At 37.2% G+C, this 19456-nt stretch overlaps 1 long non-coding RNA gene across 3 annotated transcripts; it reads left to right on the forward strand.

Annotated features, from left to right (window-relative positions):
• The first annotated feature begins 4688 nt into the window (after window positions 1–4688).
• LOC149184307 (uncharacterized) lies at window positions 4689–5485 on the forward strand. 3 transcript variants are annotated; one of them, XR_016257772.1, is made up of 3 exons: window positions 4689–4961; window positions 5037–5098; window positions 5188–5485. It is a non-coding gene; the product is annotated as an uncharacterized LOC149184307 (long non-coding RNA). The 3 variants fall into 3 exon arrangements; XR_016257773.1 differs by having other exon boundaries at window positions 4689–4944; XR_016257774.1 differs by having other exon boundaries at window positions 4689–4937.
• The last annotated feature ends 13971 nt before the right edge of the window (window positions 5486–19456 follow it).

A 19456-nucleotide genomic window follows, 5' to 3' on the forward strand; every position in this document is an offset into this window, starting at 1 on the left:
CCATATGTCAATATTGCCAGTGAAGTCAGGGTGAGAGAACCAAAAATTTTCAAATCTAAAAGGTCTATTCCTCGGTGTACCCATAAAGACGGCTTCAAGTTGGACAGGCTAGTGGTTCGAGCCTCCAAAGGGAAGGATTAGAGCTGACATGCCAGGGCCTGTGAGAAGGAGGTCCTCTGAGATTATGAATATGCCTAGTTTAGAGGAAACTTGAGCAGCCCCTCCTCTCTTGTTGTTCAAGGTGAAAGTGCCATTTATTGTTTCAGCATCCATTAGTCTCATTTTATTTATGAAGTTCTAGAAGGAAATGGAGTCTCTGCCTAGTGTTCTGGTGCCACATTTTTTCTTTGTCAGAGATTTAATCATATTGAAATCCCCTGCCAGAATCCAGGGCATATCAGGATATCTCTCTCAGCCCCTCAAGGGAGGTGAGAAGCTTGAGTTTGTCTTCTAGTTTTTGAGGACCATAAACATTTGTAATCATGTAAGTCTCCCTGTCACCCAAAGGTTGAATCACCAGCGATAGATAGTTCCTGGACGCTTCCACATCCAGGATTCCAAGTTTCTGGGGATCCCAAAGCATAAGAATCCCTCCTGCTAAGTTATCTACCTTAGCCTCTATATACTCATACTTGCTTAACCATTTTCTATGTATTTCTCTGATCTTGTCCATTGAACACTTAGTTTCCTGAATAAAAACCATATTTGGTTTTTCTTCTTTTATTCTACTGCTAAGATTTCTTTGTTTCCTTTTACTTCCTAGGCCCCTAATGTTCCAGGTTGTAAGCTTCATTAAGAAAGGTTTGTAAAGGAGTAGTTGGTGAGATATCTCATCTTACCTAAGTTAATCATGAGTTTTCCACATTTGGTCAGCAACTCATTCTATCTTTTTCTTCCTCTTTTTCCTACCCGGATTCTTGGAAGAGTGCACAGGTGTTTCCTCCATTGTTTTCATCCATCTATTCTCCTGGCTATCATGGTTTCTTTTGACTCCAGAGCCCTTCGATTGGGATCTCCAGAGGAAGAGTTGTTGAACCCTGTCAAACTCCTCCTTTGGCAAGGAGTCAACCCCTTTGGCAATACCCTACTCCAGAAACTTTTCTAGATCTAAGTTCTCCCTCCCAAAAATCTCCTACAGTTCATGGTCCTCAGTTCCCACCTCACTTGGGGTCATCTCATGGTCCCTACTGAGCTCCATAATGTTCGGTAGATCATCCTTTTGCTGGTTGTTCTCTAGTGTATCCTCCATGCTAGCATCCCTATCCTTCTCATTGGTATTAGTCTCTGATTCTTGGTTTGCCCCATTGTTTCCAACTTCTTCTTCTAAGATTTTGAATCTATTGTGGCTCAGTTGCCAGTCCTTGTTGATTTTCTTTTGTTACCGCTTTCCTCCTTTCCCTTTGCCCCCCACCTTAGTGAAACCCTCAGAATCTTTGCTTGTGGTGGTTTTTTTGTTGTTCTCCAGCTTGTTTGAAGGGAAATCTCTGTATCAGTGCCCGTGTTCATGGGACTTACGACACCTGAATGGGACATGTTCATATTCCACTGCCTACACCCATTCTTCATCATACACTTCTAAAATGATCTCCTCTAGAAGTGCCCTAGATAAGTCCATTTCCACACAATTCTAGGTGAAAGAAGTGTATTTACCTCTTAGAGTCGCATATGATATTTTTATAAAATGCCCTAGTTTATTGCCAATATCCTTTAGAGATTCTGACAACCAATAATCTAAAGGAAGGGAGTATAGTCTTATCCATACCGGTACTGAAGTGAACATTTCTCGTTCTAGGACAAAATTCATCACCCATGGTCGCATGTAAAGACCCGCAACAACGTAAAAATAGGGTCCTCCCTCGAACACTCTGTCTTTATCTTCTAAGCTTGTGAACACCGCCATAAAGAAGCCCTTGGATCCAAGGTGAAGGTTTATTTCCCCCTTTTGTTTCCAGTGCTTCCTTATCCATGCGTGTAAGGCCTTCTCCGTCAGCCAAATTCCCATAAATTTTCATATAACTGTGTGTTCCGCCATGTGTTCTCTGTTCATCTGTAGCGCTAAGTCGCTAAAACGACCTGTAGAATAATGGTCGACTTGGGTTTGCAGACGCCTGTCGCACTCATTGGTGTAGCTTTCTAACTGCTACCTTCTTTCCTCTTCTCCCTGCTATCTTCCTCATGACATTCTTTCTGTCCGTGAGGTTTGATATTTCCTGTGTTAAAATCCTCAGTTATTACCTCCGGTGGTTTCTTGAAGTGATGCAAACCAGTTCCCTTGCTTCTGTTCACAGCGATTTGACTGTAGGAGGGAGCGGAACTCCCTCCTCCACAACCCGCCATGGTTACCAGCACCAAACCCTAACTCAAACCCTAGTTCAAATTGCAGAGCCACCAAGTTTTTTCCAACGACTCCTTGCTAGTTCGATTTTCAAACCCAAAATCATTTGCGGGTTGATTTTCTATTATTGAGAGTGGAGAGAATTATTTTACAATTTCTAATCATTGAGTTAAAATAAAATATTTAGTTGCTTCTTGTCATTTATATATATATATATATATATATATATATATTTAAATTAAGAAATAAAAATTATTACTTTTATTTAAAAATATTATAAAATGTTAAAAACATTTTTTTTTTACTTTAAATTATTATAAAATGTAGTATATGTTTATTTGTCAGTCTATTTGAGCTTTTTCTGATTGGTTGTTGTAAATTTATTTTAACTATGCTTACTTTATTAGTTGTTGTAATTTTACTTTAACTATAATTGCTTTAATAGTTGTTGATATTACAACTCAATACAAAGCCTTAATTAATTGTTGATATTACAACTCAATACAAAAACTTAATTAAAATATTTTACTCTCACTCTTAATTATTAATAAAATATTTCCATATCCATATCAAATAAGATACGAGACAATGAATAGTTGTTAAAGATTAAAGAGTTGCATATGAATGGCTGTTGAATGTGGCAGGCCTCACAATTCCTACTTCAGATTGTTTTACTTAACAGTCCAATTACAACACCATGTCTCTTATTATGATTTAATTATTGTTTATTATTTTTGGAATTATCATAATTCCCAAGAAAATTTGTGATGGATTGCATGCTTGTTTTTGAGGCAGCTAAGATCATTGTAGGATTCTAGACAATAACATGTATTTCTAAGCATCTATTCTTCCGTTTTTCCGTGCTTTAAATGTCTATTGTTCAGATAAAAGTTGAGCATGACCAGATATTAAGTTTTAAAATATTTAAATCTAACCATTTTGCAATTCCTTATACCACTCCATGCTTTTGTGATATAAAATCTAAAACAAATTTAATTTTTAAATAGGAAACAATATTAATCTCTTGAAACTTGATAATTGCACAAATCTCTTGAAAGGTTGATATGCTAAACGTATTAATGTAAGATTAGGATTAAACTATTAATATTTTATGATTTCACACAATGTCTATTTTCCTGAGGAGTCAAATGCACTTAACGTGATTTAGTAAATTGATTCAACTTTATTGTGTGGAAGTACAGAGTAACTGATGCAGGGGTATAAGTTATTTCAAACTGACCGAGAGGTCAATAAATTATATAGAGGGGTTGGTTCCTTAGTACTATGTAAATTATAGGGAGCGGTTGGTTCCTCAGTACTAGTAATATGTTACTATTAGATTTTAACTGAAATTTTTGCGTAGCTAATTTTGTTATGGAATTAATGTAATTATAGATTTTTTTGTAAATGATCCTATTCTTGAGGATTGAATGAGCTTTCTTTGTAACCTTTTGATAGATAATAAAAAGCCATATCCGTGGAAAGAGGATTCACGGGTGTTCTGTGTGTGCGTAGAAAACAATCTTGTTCTTTGTAATTGATTTGAATAAATGTGTATATTCGCTGTATGAAATTGATATAGCACAGTTGTGGATGTTCAGGAATCTGTGGCTTTAATTTCCATTGCACGACTACATTTCTGTGGCTGAGATTTGCATTACATTTATATTGAAGGGGAGCAAAATCTATAGAGGAGGACAATTGGGTTAAGAGGGAAGTGTGTACTAACAGTGTCGCACCGAGGTAAGGTGTTATTTGTTGGAAATGATAATCCTAACCACCCTCTTAAGGACACTCACAAACGCCACGTTTGCCCAGTCAACTATTTCAGGCTTGTGATTTTGTTTGCGGGGGTAAGCAGTGAAGTCAAAGTAGAAATACAACACTAACTAATTGACAACACAACAGAGAGTTTAAGAAATTTAACTAATTTTGGTAAATAATTATGCGTCACACATCTACTAACTAGTAAAAATGCATATGTCACACATCTACTAACTAGTAAAAGTGCATAATTTTTTTTTACATTTACCATATACCATAATATTATATGGTTAATCTTGACAATGACAACGTAACAAATGAAATTCATTATTTTCACTTTATATAAATTACAGTGTGAATATTCATATTAAAACAACTTTTGAAAAAGATCATTGGTTTTGGATTAGGCCAATACATGTGTTATTACAGTACTCTATTGATTTTTACGAAGTAACATCTGTCCTACCACATATGATTTGAGTAATGAACCTTATACTACTTTGCATATTACACTTGAGTGAATTGTTTAATATCTATCTGCATTCGATTATCAGTCCTTGTGCATCCATGTCACATTAATGGTCACGGGTAACTTAGACTAGGTGCCAGTGCTCCCTTACTCATGCCTCTAGAATCAAGGGCCTTGGTGCAAATCTGGCATCGGATGGTTGAGGTGCATACTTGGGGTTCTAAGCCTTTGGATAGGGGTTTTCTGCATCTCATTTCTTTCTTGCAAGCTGTGATACCCGCGCTTGCTATGGAGGTCACCCTCCTCCTCTTCTCTTCCGTGCAAGCTGGGGTTCCTGTGCTTGCTGCAGGGCTTGAATTCTTTACACACGTAATTGGTATTTCCTTATCTGAGGTTGGATACAAAATCCCTAAGCTTATTCTCCATCTTCTATACAACAATTTAACATTTCAGTTCTTCTTTTATCAGGGTGTGGGCTTCGTGTGGCTGCCATCAACTACGGAAGGTCTCCTTGGTCTGGTGTAGTCTAGGTAAAGACCATTCAAATCATTTACCTCCATTGTTATTGCTTTGTCAGTTTTTACAAAGTTTAAGGTTTCTAATCCCTGTTTGTTATTAGAGTCGAAGGGTCTTGAAGAGCCATGGTGAAGGCCGGATGGAGCCCTTGCTTGGATTTTGGTTTGCGGCAGCCTCCGGGTATAATAACCTAAAGGATCCTTACTTAGATTAAAGAATGTATGGGGTTCAACCCCCTTTGTTTTATTCTAAAACAAGCTGATTATTATGACTATTTCATAATAGTTTTGACATTCTCGTCCCTTGGCTCTGTAATTTTAAAGGGCTTTTGTGGCCTTTGGATTTTGAGTAGTCTCGTTTGAAAATAGAGGGTTATGTCAGCGTGTAATGACGTTTTATCTTCGAGGATTCTAGCAAAGGTTTGGGCTTTCGAACCCTAGCCTCCTGCTCGGCTTGATATCGTTATATACGTTCCTATTTAATGAAATTTATCATTCTATTTAACTTCTCTCGTTTTATTACTATATTGCTACAGGAGACAACGTCCTCCACTGTACCTCTTCGTGGATTGCTGCTATTTAGCATTTTCCTCGGTGTACATGGATTCATACTGCTAATGCCAATTCCTATTTTGGGTTATATGTTTTGCAAAGGGTTGGTTTTTGAAGACAGAGGATTTTTCGATCCTCTGTCCAGAATTCCCTCGGGTTCTTGAGTTCATTGTATTTTTATTTTATCACTTGTTTATAAAAAAATAAATATGCAATGTATAAAGTCTATTGCGTAGTTAAAAATCTCATTGTGTATGTGTTTAAGAATGTTAGGAAGAACCGATATCTAGTATTACAGAGAATCACTCGGGTTTTTGGCAGCACTTAACCTGGTTTGCCATTTCTGATTTAGGTTTACGTTTATATGTTATATGAGATAGTATTAGGGCTTATTTTGTTGCTTGGCTGTCACACTTCCTAGCTGAACATTAAAAAAAAAAAAATTTACAGCGATATTAACTTCTTTTACATATGGTTCCTATATTAATAATTACATATGCATGGTTACCTTAATCATAAACATTGATTTATTAACGCAAATCCCAATTGCGCAACAGACATAAAGGAATATAATCAATAGATATCACTTGAAAGCTCGCGGATTTATTCATGCGTTGACTAACTATATGTACATATAAACATTGTAATGGTAACACACATATGTTTAATGTTAACCTGAGAACCAGTTAGTCGCACAGTTGGCACTGTCAGTGTTAATGGCGTATTTATGGACACAACTATAAAACTCAGGTTTCCATATCCCGAGATGTCTGGGATTGTGATAGTTTGTCCGGCGTTTAGCCTCGATCCAGCTGGAGGGTTTACCGTCGTCCATTTGGAAGGATGAAGGGCAGATGGCAAACTGCCATGTGCGCCCTGAACTCTAAGTGCCTACGGCCTGACTCCTCGGGCTTGCCATTTTCGCGCCCGAAGTTTCACCGAGGGTCACCGGCAATCGAACGGCTACCAGGGATTTACTGCAGATCGAGGGTTATAACTGTGCCACGAAACGGTAATGCAATAAAGCTATTTATATGTATGTTTATTCTTTCGGGTAGCTTTAGTTCTCATTTCATTGCCTCTGCATCGCCACAACACTGTAAGTCTTGACTCTGTCGACATTCCTTCTGCATCCGGCTACACCGCCCTTTAGCCTCAGACATGAAGCTCCTGCCATTCGGTTCGGCCTCATCATCCTTTGAAGTTATCAGGCATTCTGGTTTACACGACACCAGATTCGGCTACGGTTAGTATTAATGTTTTTCTCTGTTCCTTGCATTCTTTCATGGATTTACACCAGGGTTTTTCCTGTTTGCTAACCCGGCTAATGTTTCTGTGCAGGTGGTTCATCGATACACCATAATGAAAAAGGGTTTCTCTATTTAGCCGTCTTGCCCATTGCCAGGTAAGTTTTCGAAAACATTCACAGCTGTTTATACTGGATTTTTTTCTCGAACAATGGCTGAGTTTTCTTTTATTCCCTTGGCAGGGATACCGGGCAATAAACCTCGGGTCTGTCCCCTGCACAAGCTCAGGGTCTTCCCTGAAGGCATTTGGTTTTTAGTCTCTGTTAGACGGACTCCTCTGTTAAGAGGTCCTTCTTTATGAGTTTGTCTGTATAGCCGTGACTTATCTATCATATGTAATTGTCGTTTCAGATTATGTACTGGTTCCCTTTTGAACGCAGACCATAATTATTTTATTAAACTGTGCCTCAGTCTGAAAGGGTTTGATCTGTCTAATCTTGTTGAAATATAGAATTTGTATCACGCGTAATCCCCGTAGCTTCAACTTTACTCAGCCTGTTTCTTTCTGGTCATTCGCTTTCATTCAACTGTTACAAGTTTACTGTTTGATGTCTAAATATATATATATATATATCTTTTACCGAATTTCTGTTGTTTCCTTTCAGTTTAAATGAGTAATATGTTTGCCATACGATTTCGACTTGGGTGCCTCTACTAGCTGAGCATGAGCTTCGGCTTCGGCTCGAATGGTTCACCAAATCGGGGTTTTTTTTTGCTGGCTAGATCTGGCTGAGGGAGCATGTAACCCTGGTTACCATTGCTCTTTCCTCAGCATCCATACTTATTGGTTATGTTATGAACAGTGAATGTATAAATCTTTTTATTCAGTTCTCGCATCGCAACTATCTGATAATATAGAACTGTTACGGTGTGATCCGGTTTTGTTAACCCTTTCTGTGTTTTCCTCACGGTCTACTTGACCGGGGGTTCTATGTATAACAGCGTTGTTGTTATGATATATCACACATCTTGTTTACGGGTTCAGTTGGTCGGAGGAACACACCAGGTTCGCCTTATAATATATGTCATGATGTTACATGTACAATACAGTCCTTAGCAAAGAATGTATAGATATTTCTGTTTCGATTATCTGTGCACAAAGATTGCTAGATTCTTTTCGCCGATTCTTGAATATAAATCTAGGGTTTACCACAGCGTTCTCTATTGATGACTTTCTGCTGTCACTGAAATGATTGAACTATTTATTTCTGTTTCTGTTCTTATTTCGAATAAGGAATGCAAGTTTTTCGTATGGAATTTTAATATTCTTCCCTATCGAATGCATGTTATTTCAATCTCTGTCTATAATACAGAAGTTAGTGTTCTTTCTTGTTTTCTGTTAAAGAAGAACACTCAGATGTCTTTCATCTATTTCTATTTTCTCAGCACAGAATAATACAAGGAATATTTCAGTAGATATATGCATTATAAGCCATACTTTCTTTTCTGCAAACCTACTTGTAATGCTTGTCAATCCACCCGTCCGTAGGAAGAATTCTTCTTTGATCTTCCACCCCCAAGCACTTGCAGGTCCTCTCGACTGCAATTCCACTGGTCTCGCCAGTAATCGCTATCTGGTCCTAACCAGACATAGCGTACACAGGAAAATTCCTTTTCCCCTATGCCATCTGATCCTAACCAGACATAGCATGACCATTTTCTTTTTTCTCTGCCATCTGATCCTAACCAGACATGGCAATCTTTCCCCTTTTTCCTCTGGGGCCTCATATACCTCCTGAAGGTAGTTAGGGTTCCATTGTAACTGCTTCCACAGTTACTAACCATGATTAATCATATGCTCAGCTCAAATAGTACTAACACAATTGTTTTTAATTAACATAAAATTAATAACAGAGTTATATACTTTTTCAAATAAAGTCTTTGTTCATAGTTACTTTTACTATTTACCAACATTAACTTTTCACGAGGGATGTTACATCTCCCCCTCCTGAAAGTCTACATCGTCCCGATGTTGTTGTTCATTCAAAAACAGTCTGGGATAAGTATCCTTCATCATTTGTTCATCCTCCCAGGTGGCCTCTTCAGGCCCAAAGTGCCGCCACTGCACTTTAACCTGGCTGATGACCTTTTTCCGCAGCTCGACTCTTCTCCGATCTAATATGTTCACTGGTTCGACCAAGAACTCTCCTTCCGGTTCCACCTGAAACACATGACAATCAGATCAGCTGCTTACTAGTATTCTATTTCAGTTTACATTATATAACAGTCTTCCCTTACCTGAATGTCCTGCCAACTTATTATATACCTAGGGTCATACACATATCTCTTTAAAACTGATACATGGAAGACATTATGAACCCGAATATGGCTGGGTAGGGCAAGCTGGTAAGCTACCGGCCCTACTCGTGCCAGAATTTGGAATGGTCCACAAAAACGCGGTGCCAGTTTGGCACAAGCATTCCATTGGAGGGTACTTTTCCTAGCTCGTATTCTGATGTACACATGCTGACCCACTTGGTACTCTTTGAATGTTCTCTTCCGATCTGCAAAGTTCTTCTGCCTGTCCTGTGCCATCTTTAGATTAGCTCGAACTTTTTTCACCATAACTTCCATTTCTTCCAACATCTCAGGACCCAACAAGAACTTGTCCTCCGGTCCACCCCAACTGGAGGGTGTGCGGCATTTCCGGCCGTAAAGTACTTCGAATGGGCTCATCTTCAAGGATGCGTGATAACCATTGTTATAGGCGAATTCCACTAGGTGTAAATACTCCTCCCATCGCGTAGGTTGCTGCATCACATAAGACCTCAGCATGTCTTCCACTACTTGATTCACTCGCTCAGTCTGTCCGTCAGTTTGCGGATGATATGCGGTGCTGAAGCTCAATTGAGTTCCTAGACCTTCAAATAAGGTCCTCCAAAAAGCTGAGGTAAACTTAACATCACGCTTCGATATTATCACTTTCGGCAGCCCATGAAGTTTAAATATATTTTGCATGAAAATGTTTGCGATTTGAGCTACACGATAAGTGGATTGAACCGGTATGAAGTGATCTGACTTGCTGAGTTTATCTACTACCACCATTTTAGAATCATTGTTCTTTTTGGATTTCGGCAACCCGGTAATAAAGTCTATGGTTATGGTCTCCCATTTCCATTCTGGTATGGGTAATGGCTGTAGTAATCCGACAGGGTTCTGATGTTTAGCCTTCACCTATTGACACTCTAAACAACGCGCCAGGTATTCTATAACATCCTTTTTCATGCCTGGCCAGTAATACTCCTTCCTTAGCAAGGTGATTAATTTCTGGTAACCAGGATGTCCTGCATAAGGACTTCTTTTATCAGGGTGTGGGCTTCGTGTGGCTGTCATCAAACTACGGAAGGTCTCCTTGCTCTGGTGTAGTCTAGGTAAAGACCATTCAAATCGTTTACCTCCATTGTTATTTCTTTGTCAATTTTTACAAAGTTTAAGGTTTCTAATCCCTGTCTGTTATTAGAGTCGAAGGGTCTTGAAGAGCCATGGTGAAGGTCGGATGGAGCCCTTGCCTCGATTCTGGTTGGCAGCAGCCTCCGGGTATAATAACCTAAAGGATCCTTACTTAGATTAAGGAATGTATGGGGTTCAACCCCTTTTGTTTTATTCTAAAACAAGTTGATTATTATGACTGTTTCATAATTTTTTTGACATTCTCGTCCCTTGGCTCTGTAATTTTAAAGGGCTTTTGTGGCCTTTGGCCTTTTGAGTAGTCTCATTTGAAAATAGAGGGTTATGTCAGCCTGTAATGACGTTTTATCTTCGAGGATTCTAGCAAAGGTTTGGGCTTTCGAACCCTAGCCTCCTGCTCGGCTTGATATCGTTATATACGTTCCTATTTAATGAAATTTATCATTCTATTTAACTTCTCTCGTTTTATTACTATATTGCTACAGGAGACAACGTCCTCCACTGTACCTCTTCGTGGATTGCTGCTATTTAGCATTTTCCTCGGTGTACATGGATTCATACTGCTAATGCCAATTCCTATTTTGGGTTATATGTTTTGCAAAGGGTTGGTTTTTGAAGACAGAGGATTTTTCGATCCTCTGTCCAGAATTCCCTCGGGTTCTTGAGTTCATTGTATTTTTATTTTATCGCTTGTTTATAAAAAAAATAAATATGCAATGTATAAAGTCTATTGCGTAGTTAAAAATCTCATTGTGTATGTGTTTAAGAATGTTAGGAAGAACCGATATCTAGTATTCCAGAGAATCACTCGGGTTTTTGGCAGCACTTAACCTGGTTTGCCATTTCTGATTTAGGTTTACATTTATATGTTATATGAGATAGTATTAGGGCTTATTTTGTTGCTTGGCCATCTTTTAATTTCGCAGTTTTTCTTCTTCATTACACGTTTATGTGTTTAGTTATCTCTGTACTTGAGGTTGGTAATTGTCTAGATAGTATATCTCTATTCTTTTCTCGTCAATACTTTATATTGTTTCAATATTATTTCAGTTTATATAGAAAAGAATAGCAATATACTGACTATAGTCTTGGTCTGAAATCATGCTGAAGATTTACTTATCTCTGTTGTAATGTTTATATAAATTTTGTCTGGCAATAACTCAGAGAATTATCTAGACAGTTTCTAATTTTATGATTACTTAGCAAGCAATTCATATATATACAATTGTATGCTTATTTAGTAGGCAAATAATATCTATACATAGGAATAAGACATATATATATATATATATATATATATATATCAAAATTTAGGATGATATCTAGTAAAAGAAAGGGATTTCTTCCACTTATCTAGACCGCTGTTTCCAGATTTTCTTCTATATTAGTCCACAACCAGGATTCTTGATTTTGGTTTCTTTTCCTCGCAATCTTGAGACTATTATTCCAAAGAGTCTCCCCCCGAGTTGTTCCTGTGTTTAGGAACCTCTTCTATGAAAACTTCTAGTCTCAGCGCTATCTGGTCCTATCCAGACATAGCCGTATCAAAGTTGCCTCACCCTTCATCACAACTTTTTCCTCCTGATCTCAGATACCTCTATCCTCTTCATCTTCTTGAATAAATCCTCAAGAAATCAGTTGGAATAGGTACTTGTTTCTCAAAGTAATTCATAAGTAAAAAAAACATTTACCGATAACTATTGTTTTATTACAAAATAGTTAGATTCCATAACAGTAATTTTTATAAATAAAAATTAAATAGCTTGTTTGACCTGCAGTAAAAATAAAATATTTGCATTATTTGGGGATATCATATCTTCCCCCCCAATATGTAACATTGTCCTAATGTTTTTCCTGTAAAAAAAGTCCTGAAACGGTTTCCTTCATAACCTACTCATCCTCCTAGGTGGCCTCTTCTGGCCCATAGTGCTGACATTGCAATTTAACCTGGGTAATAATTTGTTTCCACAACATTACTTCTCTCCGATCGAGTATACCTTATGGTTTGACCAGAAACTCGCCTTTCGGCTCGATCTACGCATATCAATAAAACAATACAAGTTATCATTTAGCTTGTTTAATAAACCTTTAATAAGAGAAATTTTCTTAAATATCTTTACCTGAATGTCTTTCCAATTGATAACGTGTTTAGGATCATAAATGCATTTCTTAAGTAAAGAAACATGAAAGACATTGTGCACACGAATGTGGCTCAGTAAGGCCAGCTGATAAGCTACTGGTCTGATTCGAGCTAAAATTTGGAAGGGCCAAAAAAATCGGGGTGCTAGCTTAGCACATCCAGTCCATTGCAAGGTGTTCTTCTTTGCTTGAACCCGAATATACACATGGTCTCCCACTTGGAATTCTCGGAAGCTTCTCTTCCAATCAACAAAATTCTTTTTTCACTCTTGAGCATCTTTCAAATTAGCTCATACCTTTTTCACCATCCCCTCCATTTCTTCCAACATGTCAGGTCCTAACATCAATTTGTCTTTTGGTCCACTCTAACTTAAGGGTGTCCTACATTTACATCCATACAACACTTCAAAAGGACTCATTCGTAATGATGTATGGTAACCATTTTTATAGGCAAATTATACCAAGTGCAAGTAGTCCTCCCATTTTGATGGATGTTGCATCACATAAGTTCATAACATGTCTTCAACTACTTGATTTAATCGCTCTATTTGTCATTTTGTTTGTGGATGGTAAGGGGTGCTGAAGTGTAGTTGTGTACTCGAACCTTAAAAAAGAGCCTTCCAAAAGGTGAATGTGAATTTTGCATCACGGTCGGAAATGATCACTTTGGGTATTCCATGCAATTTAAAAATGTTTTGTATAAAAATGTTAGCAATCTGCATTGCTTTATAAGTTGATTGAACTGGTATCAAATGGGCAGATTTTCTCAATTTGTCCACTACCACCATGTTGGAGTCATTTTGCTTCTTGGACTTTGATAGTCTGGTAATGAAATTGATGGATATGGTTTCCCATTTCCATTCTGGAATCGACAGAGGGTGAAGTAATCCCGCTGGGTGTTGGTGTTCAACTTTTATTTGTTGGCACTCTAGGCATCTGGATAAATATTCTGCTACTTCCTTCTTCATACTAGGCCAGAAAAATTATTTTCTCAAGGAAAAAATCATTTTCTAGTATTCGGGGTGGCCTGCATAAGGAATCTTATGAAATTCATCTAAGAATAAATTCTTGAGCTGCTTTTGGTTAGGTACATATAGCCTTTTTCTATAAACTAGCAATTCTTCTAAATTTACCTCATATCCTAATTGTTGTTCATGGATTTTTGGATTTTTTGGTTGCTGCCATAATTGTTTGTATACTAAATCTCGCATGGCTAATTCACAAATCTGCTCATGAAAAGTTGTTTGTGATTCACTGAAAGAAATTTGATATAAAAAATGCCCCTTATAGCTCAAAGTATCTGCAACTTGGTTTTCTTTACTTTTCAAATGTTCAATTTCAAAATCAAATTCACTTAGGAAGTCTTCCCAACAAGCTTCTCTAGCATTTAAAGTAGGTTGTCTGAAATAGTTTGTCAGACTATGATGGTCAGTCATTAGTATGAATTTCATACCCATTAAGTCATGTCGCCACATTTTTAAGGTGTATGTTAGGTCCCTATAATAGTAGTGATTCCCCCATTACTATTGTCATTGTATCCATTATTGTTATTATTGTGCCCCTATTGTCCCCATATTGATATTATTGTGCCCCATAGAATCCCACTATTGTTATTTTTGTGCCTTTATATTATTATTGTTAGGTCAGCTTGGTTATATTGTGACCCTTTAGACTCCTATATATAGAAAGGAGGTTTTTTCATTTGAATCATAAAATAATTGTTCATTTGTGTAATGTAAAGGAGGTTTACCCCTCGAAGAGGATGAATTCTAAGGTGTTGATCTATCTTTTCTATCTTTTTGTGAGCTGGTTTCATAACATTTGCTATCAGAGCTTTGGATTCTAGGGTTTCGTTGCTCCAAATAGGTCATCGTGGAATTTGCGCTATAACCTTTTTTCTGTGACGTTTCAGATGCTAAAACAAAAAACCCATTTCGGCCGAAATTGTTATGAACCTTGGGTCTGAATTTTAGAGCTTTTCACACTATATTTGCAGAGATATGATCTGAGGAAGTTGGCCTTTTTGCAGACTCCCGAATTATATTCCAAATAGGTGACCTGGGGAAAATCGTCATAACTTTTGTTCTGAGGATCAGATTGAAATTTCGTCAGAAGTTACAGAAAGAGGACAGAATTTAGTTTCCTGTATCTATTGCTAAGACCTGAAGGTAAAAATAGTGACATGTGGCACTTCATACAAGTTCGCTCTTCTGAATAGGGTTATAATAAGGTTATCTTCGGATATTGTGCATAACTCTTTCTTGGAGAATCTAAATTCGATCAGACTAGTGGCATTGAAAAGAGGATGTAGAGGGTTATTGTAGGTTGCAATTTCAGAACTGGATGATCTAAAATTACAAAGATACATCAAATTCAATATTGAGCTCCTACAAAGTGAAAAAAGGTGTGTAGTTTTTTTAAATTTTTGCATAAGCTTGGTTTGAAAAATCAGTTTGAAGGAATTCAAAGGGCATAGTGAAACATTATTAGTAGTAATTGGTGCCCCAAAGAAAGACAATGGAAACAATTAGTAAGCAAATTGGAAGCTCTAGCATGACTCATGAAGAAGAGGAAGAAATGCAACATGATATATCAAAATTACGAGACCAAGTGCAACAAACGTCACTTGCACAAAATGTAACAGAATCTAAGATGGATGGTTTAAAGAAAGGCGTAGAAGCTAAGATGAAAGACATGGAAGCTAAGATGAATGATGTGGAAGCTAAGATGGACGATTTGAAGATAGATTTGAAGACGGGCATGGAAGATTTAAACACAGATTTGAAGACAAATTAGACAAAGTTTCTACAAGAAATGCTTACTAAAGGCGAAAGAGTAGTAAAGGAAACTCATGATGAGAACAAAATAAATTTTAATCATGATTTCATAGATTCTAATGTTGGTTCGAAGAACCAACATGTTCCAAAGATTCATATGAGGAAGTTTGATGGCAAGGATCTCAGAACATGGACACTACGGATGGAGCAATTTTTCGATCTCCATAATGTGCAAAACACACAAAAGGTATGCATTGCAACTTTATATTTGGAACCAAATGAGTTTGTATGGCATCGATGGCTTTTCTCTCGTAAACAAATTGTCACTTAGGCTATTTTTACGGAGGAAATGATAACACATTATGAGGATACAAAAAGCAACACTTATTTTAGCCAATTGATAAATCTCAAACAAAAGGGTTCAATGATGGAGCACATTGACGACTTCCAAAAATTGAATATAAGGGTAAAAGATATTCCATAGGAGCATAGGATTGATGTGTTCATAGGGACTTTAAAAGATAACATTGAACATGAGGTTCGCCTTTGGGAACCAGATTCATTAGAGAAGGCATTCAGGTTGGCAAGAAAAATGGAAATCAAAATTATGGCAACAAGGAAGCCTACCACTCACAATTATAAAGTTGGAAGTGTTGTTGCCCCTAGCCATCCACAACCTACAACGTTGACACCACAACAATTGGAAGAAAAAAGAGCAAAAGGGCTTTGTTACAGTTGTGATAGAAAATATGCTAAAGGTCATAAGTGTGCAAAGAAGAAATTATTTTACATAGATTGTGAAGAGGAGGAAGAAAAGGAACAAGAAGTGTCAAAAGAAGAGGATATACACCAGGAAGAAACCCTAGAAAAAGAAGAAATGAATCCAACCATATCTTGTAATGCATTGGATGGAATTACTAGTCCTCAAACTATTAAGATAGAAGGACATATCAAGAAGAAAAAGGTAATAGTGTTGATTTATTTGGGAAGTACCCATAATTTTATTCATTGTAAGATAGCTAAAGAATTGAATTGCTTCCTATATCCAGCACCAGAGTGTCAAGTGATGGTTGCAAGTGGAGGAACCATAAATTGCTCAAGAAAGTGCCATAATATCGAGCTATCCATGGGAGAATATGTATTTAATAGCCCAATGCTTTCCATTCCAATGGGTGGTGCTGATGTTGTACTAGGAGTCCAATGGCTACAATCCTTGGGTACAATAGCTTTTAATTTTCAAGAACTTTTCATGAAATTCTCTTCAAAAGGAAAGGAAGTTGAATTAAGGGGTATCGTAGGGGAACTGAGAAAGATAATCAACTCTAATGGAATGAAAAAGCTTCTAAAGAAATAACAACGAGGCATAATCGCACAATTATATTCACTAGAGATTCCCACATTGAAATCGTCCATTTGTCCAGATCTACAAAAAATCTTGGAAAATCATTCCAAGGTATTTGAGACTCCCAAAGGCCTCCCACATATTCGTGATCATGATCATGTTTTCAATTTGATTCCAAAAAGTGTTCCTCTAAACATCAGGCCTTGCAGGCATCCCTATGCCCAAAGAGTGAAATTGAACGTATGGTTGCAGAAATGCTAGAAAATGGTATAATTCAACCTAGTCAAAGTTCTTTCTCTGCTCCAGTAGTATTGGTTCACAAGAAGGATGGATCATGGCGCATTTGTCTAGATTATAGGGAGCTCAACAAGCTCACTATTAAAGATAAATTTCCCATTCTTGTCATTGATGAATTATTGGATAAATTGCATTCATCAATTTACTTCACCAAGTTGGATCTTCATTCAGGATATCATCAATTTAGAATGAGGACTGAAGACATTCCAAAAACATTATTTAGAACTCATGAGGGTCATTATGAATTTTTGGTCATGCCTTTTGGCCTTACTAATGCACCTTGTACATTTCAAGGTTTGATGAATTCCATTTTCAAACCCTTCCTTAGAAAATTTGTGTTAGTATTTTTTGATGATATACTAATCTACAGGAAGTCTTGGAAGGATCATGTCTAACATGTTGACATGGTGCTCAAACTATTGGAGGAGAAACAATTATATACAAAAATGTCCAAATGCCTCTTTGGAGTACAAGAGGTGGAATACCTGGGTCATATTGTATCTCATGAAGGTGTTAAGGTAGACCCTAGCAAAATTAAAACCATTAAGGAATGGAAAATCCCCACATCCATAAAGCATCTACGAGGATTTCTCAGGTTGACAGGGTATTATCGCAAGTTTGTTAAGAATTATGGGAGAATAGCAGCACCTCTAACAACATTATTAAAGAAAGATGCATTCTCATGGACTCCAAAAGTAATGAAGGCCTTTGAACATTTTAAAGAGGCAATGTGCCAAGAACCAGTCTTAGCTACACTGGACTTCACAAAAACCTTTATTGGGGAATGTGATGCCTCAAGAAGTGGAATTGGTGCAATTTTAATGCAAGACGAAAGACCCATTTCCTTTGAAAGTCTTCCAATCAAAGGAAAGTATTTGCACAAAGCTATTTATGAGAAGGAAGTGCTAGCAATACTACATGCACTTAAGAAATGGTGATCCTACCTAATGGGAAGACACTTCAAGGTAAAAATATATCATGATAGTCTTAAAAACTTCTTAGAACAAAGACTATCCTTAGAAGAGTAGCAAAAATGGTTCACAAAGATGTTGGGCTATGAATTTGAAATCATCTACAAAAAAGGGAAGCAAAATGTTGTGGCAGATGCACTCTAAAGAAAGGATGAGGATGTGGAAGCATTTCTTTGCACCATTTATATTATCCAACCAGATTGGATAAACGAAGCAAGGGATGAATGGAAGAATGACGAGGAGGTGTGGGCACTCATTAAAAAGATACAACAAGATCCCAGTACATCTGATACATATACCTGGAAAAATGATTCGGTATGGTACAAGGATCGGTTATACCTATGTAAGAATTCCCAACTCAAACAAAATATTCTTATGGAATTGCACACCTCTCCCTTAGGAGGGCACTTAGGATTTCTAAAAACCTACCACAGGGTTAAGAAGGATTTTTTTTGGGATGGCCTTAAATCGGATAGTCAAAAGTTTGTGGCGGAATGTGTTTGGTTTGCCAACAAAATAAAGTTGAAATAATTAAGACCCCGGGACTATTACAACCTTTATCCATTCCAAGACAACGTTGGGAGGAGGTTTCAATGGATTTTATCACAGGTTTACCCAAGTCCGAAGGAAAGAGTGTTATCATGGTGTTAGTTGACAAACTTACCAAGTATGCACACTTTTGTGCATTATCTCATCCATTTAAAGTGAGTACAGTTGCTACTGCATTTATGGAAACAATTCAAAAGCTACATGGAAACCCAAAGATTATTGTAAGGGACAAGGATCCCATTTTCATTGGAAATTTTTGGACAAAATTATTTTCTTGTCTTGGTACTCAGTTAGCTCATAGCTCATCTTATCATCCTCAATCTGATGGGAAAACTGAGATAGTTAACAAATGTTTGGAAGGATATCTTCACTACTTTGTATCTGATAAACAAACACAATGGGTAAAATGGTTGCCTTTGGCTAAATGGTGGTATAACACTTCCTTTCATACTGCAACAAAGATGACCACATTTATGGCACTTTATGGATATCATCCACCATCCATTACATCATATTTAAGAGAAAATTCTAAGGTTCAAGCAGTAGAAGGTCACATCGAGCATCAACGTCAAGTTCTCCAACTCTTAAAGGATAACCTCACCTTGGCGCAGAATAGAATGAAACAGCAGGCAGATCAACATCGCAAGGAAAGAAATTTTCATGTAGGTGATTGGGTATTTCTACGGCTACAACCATATAAACAAATGTCCCTTAAGCAAGCTAAGAAGGATAATAAATTATCACCAAAGTATTATGGTCTGTACAAAGTGTTGCAAAAGATAGGTACTATGGCATACAAATTGGAACTTCCTGAGTGCACCCAATTTTCCATTTTTCATGCTTAAAGAAGGTTATAGGTGACAAGCTTCTAGTTCAAACAATATTGCCAGAATTTGACGAGGAAGTACAAATCATATTGGAACCTAAAGCAATCAAGGAAATAATAACTTGACAGCTACGAAATCGATCAATTTCAAAACATCTCATCAGGTGGAAGAACTTACCTGTTGAAGATTCCATATTTGAGGATG

Source organism: Pinus tabuliformis, chromosome 3_2 (genome assembly GCF_031772625.1).
Source record: "Pinus tabuliformis cultivar Carrire ecotype Pingquan chromosome 3_2, CPIR1, whole genome shotgun sequence".
NCBI classification, from domain to species: domain Eukaryota; kingdom Viridiplantae; phylum Streptophyta; class Pinopsida; order Pinales; family Pinaceae; genus Pinus; species Pinus tabuliformis.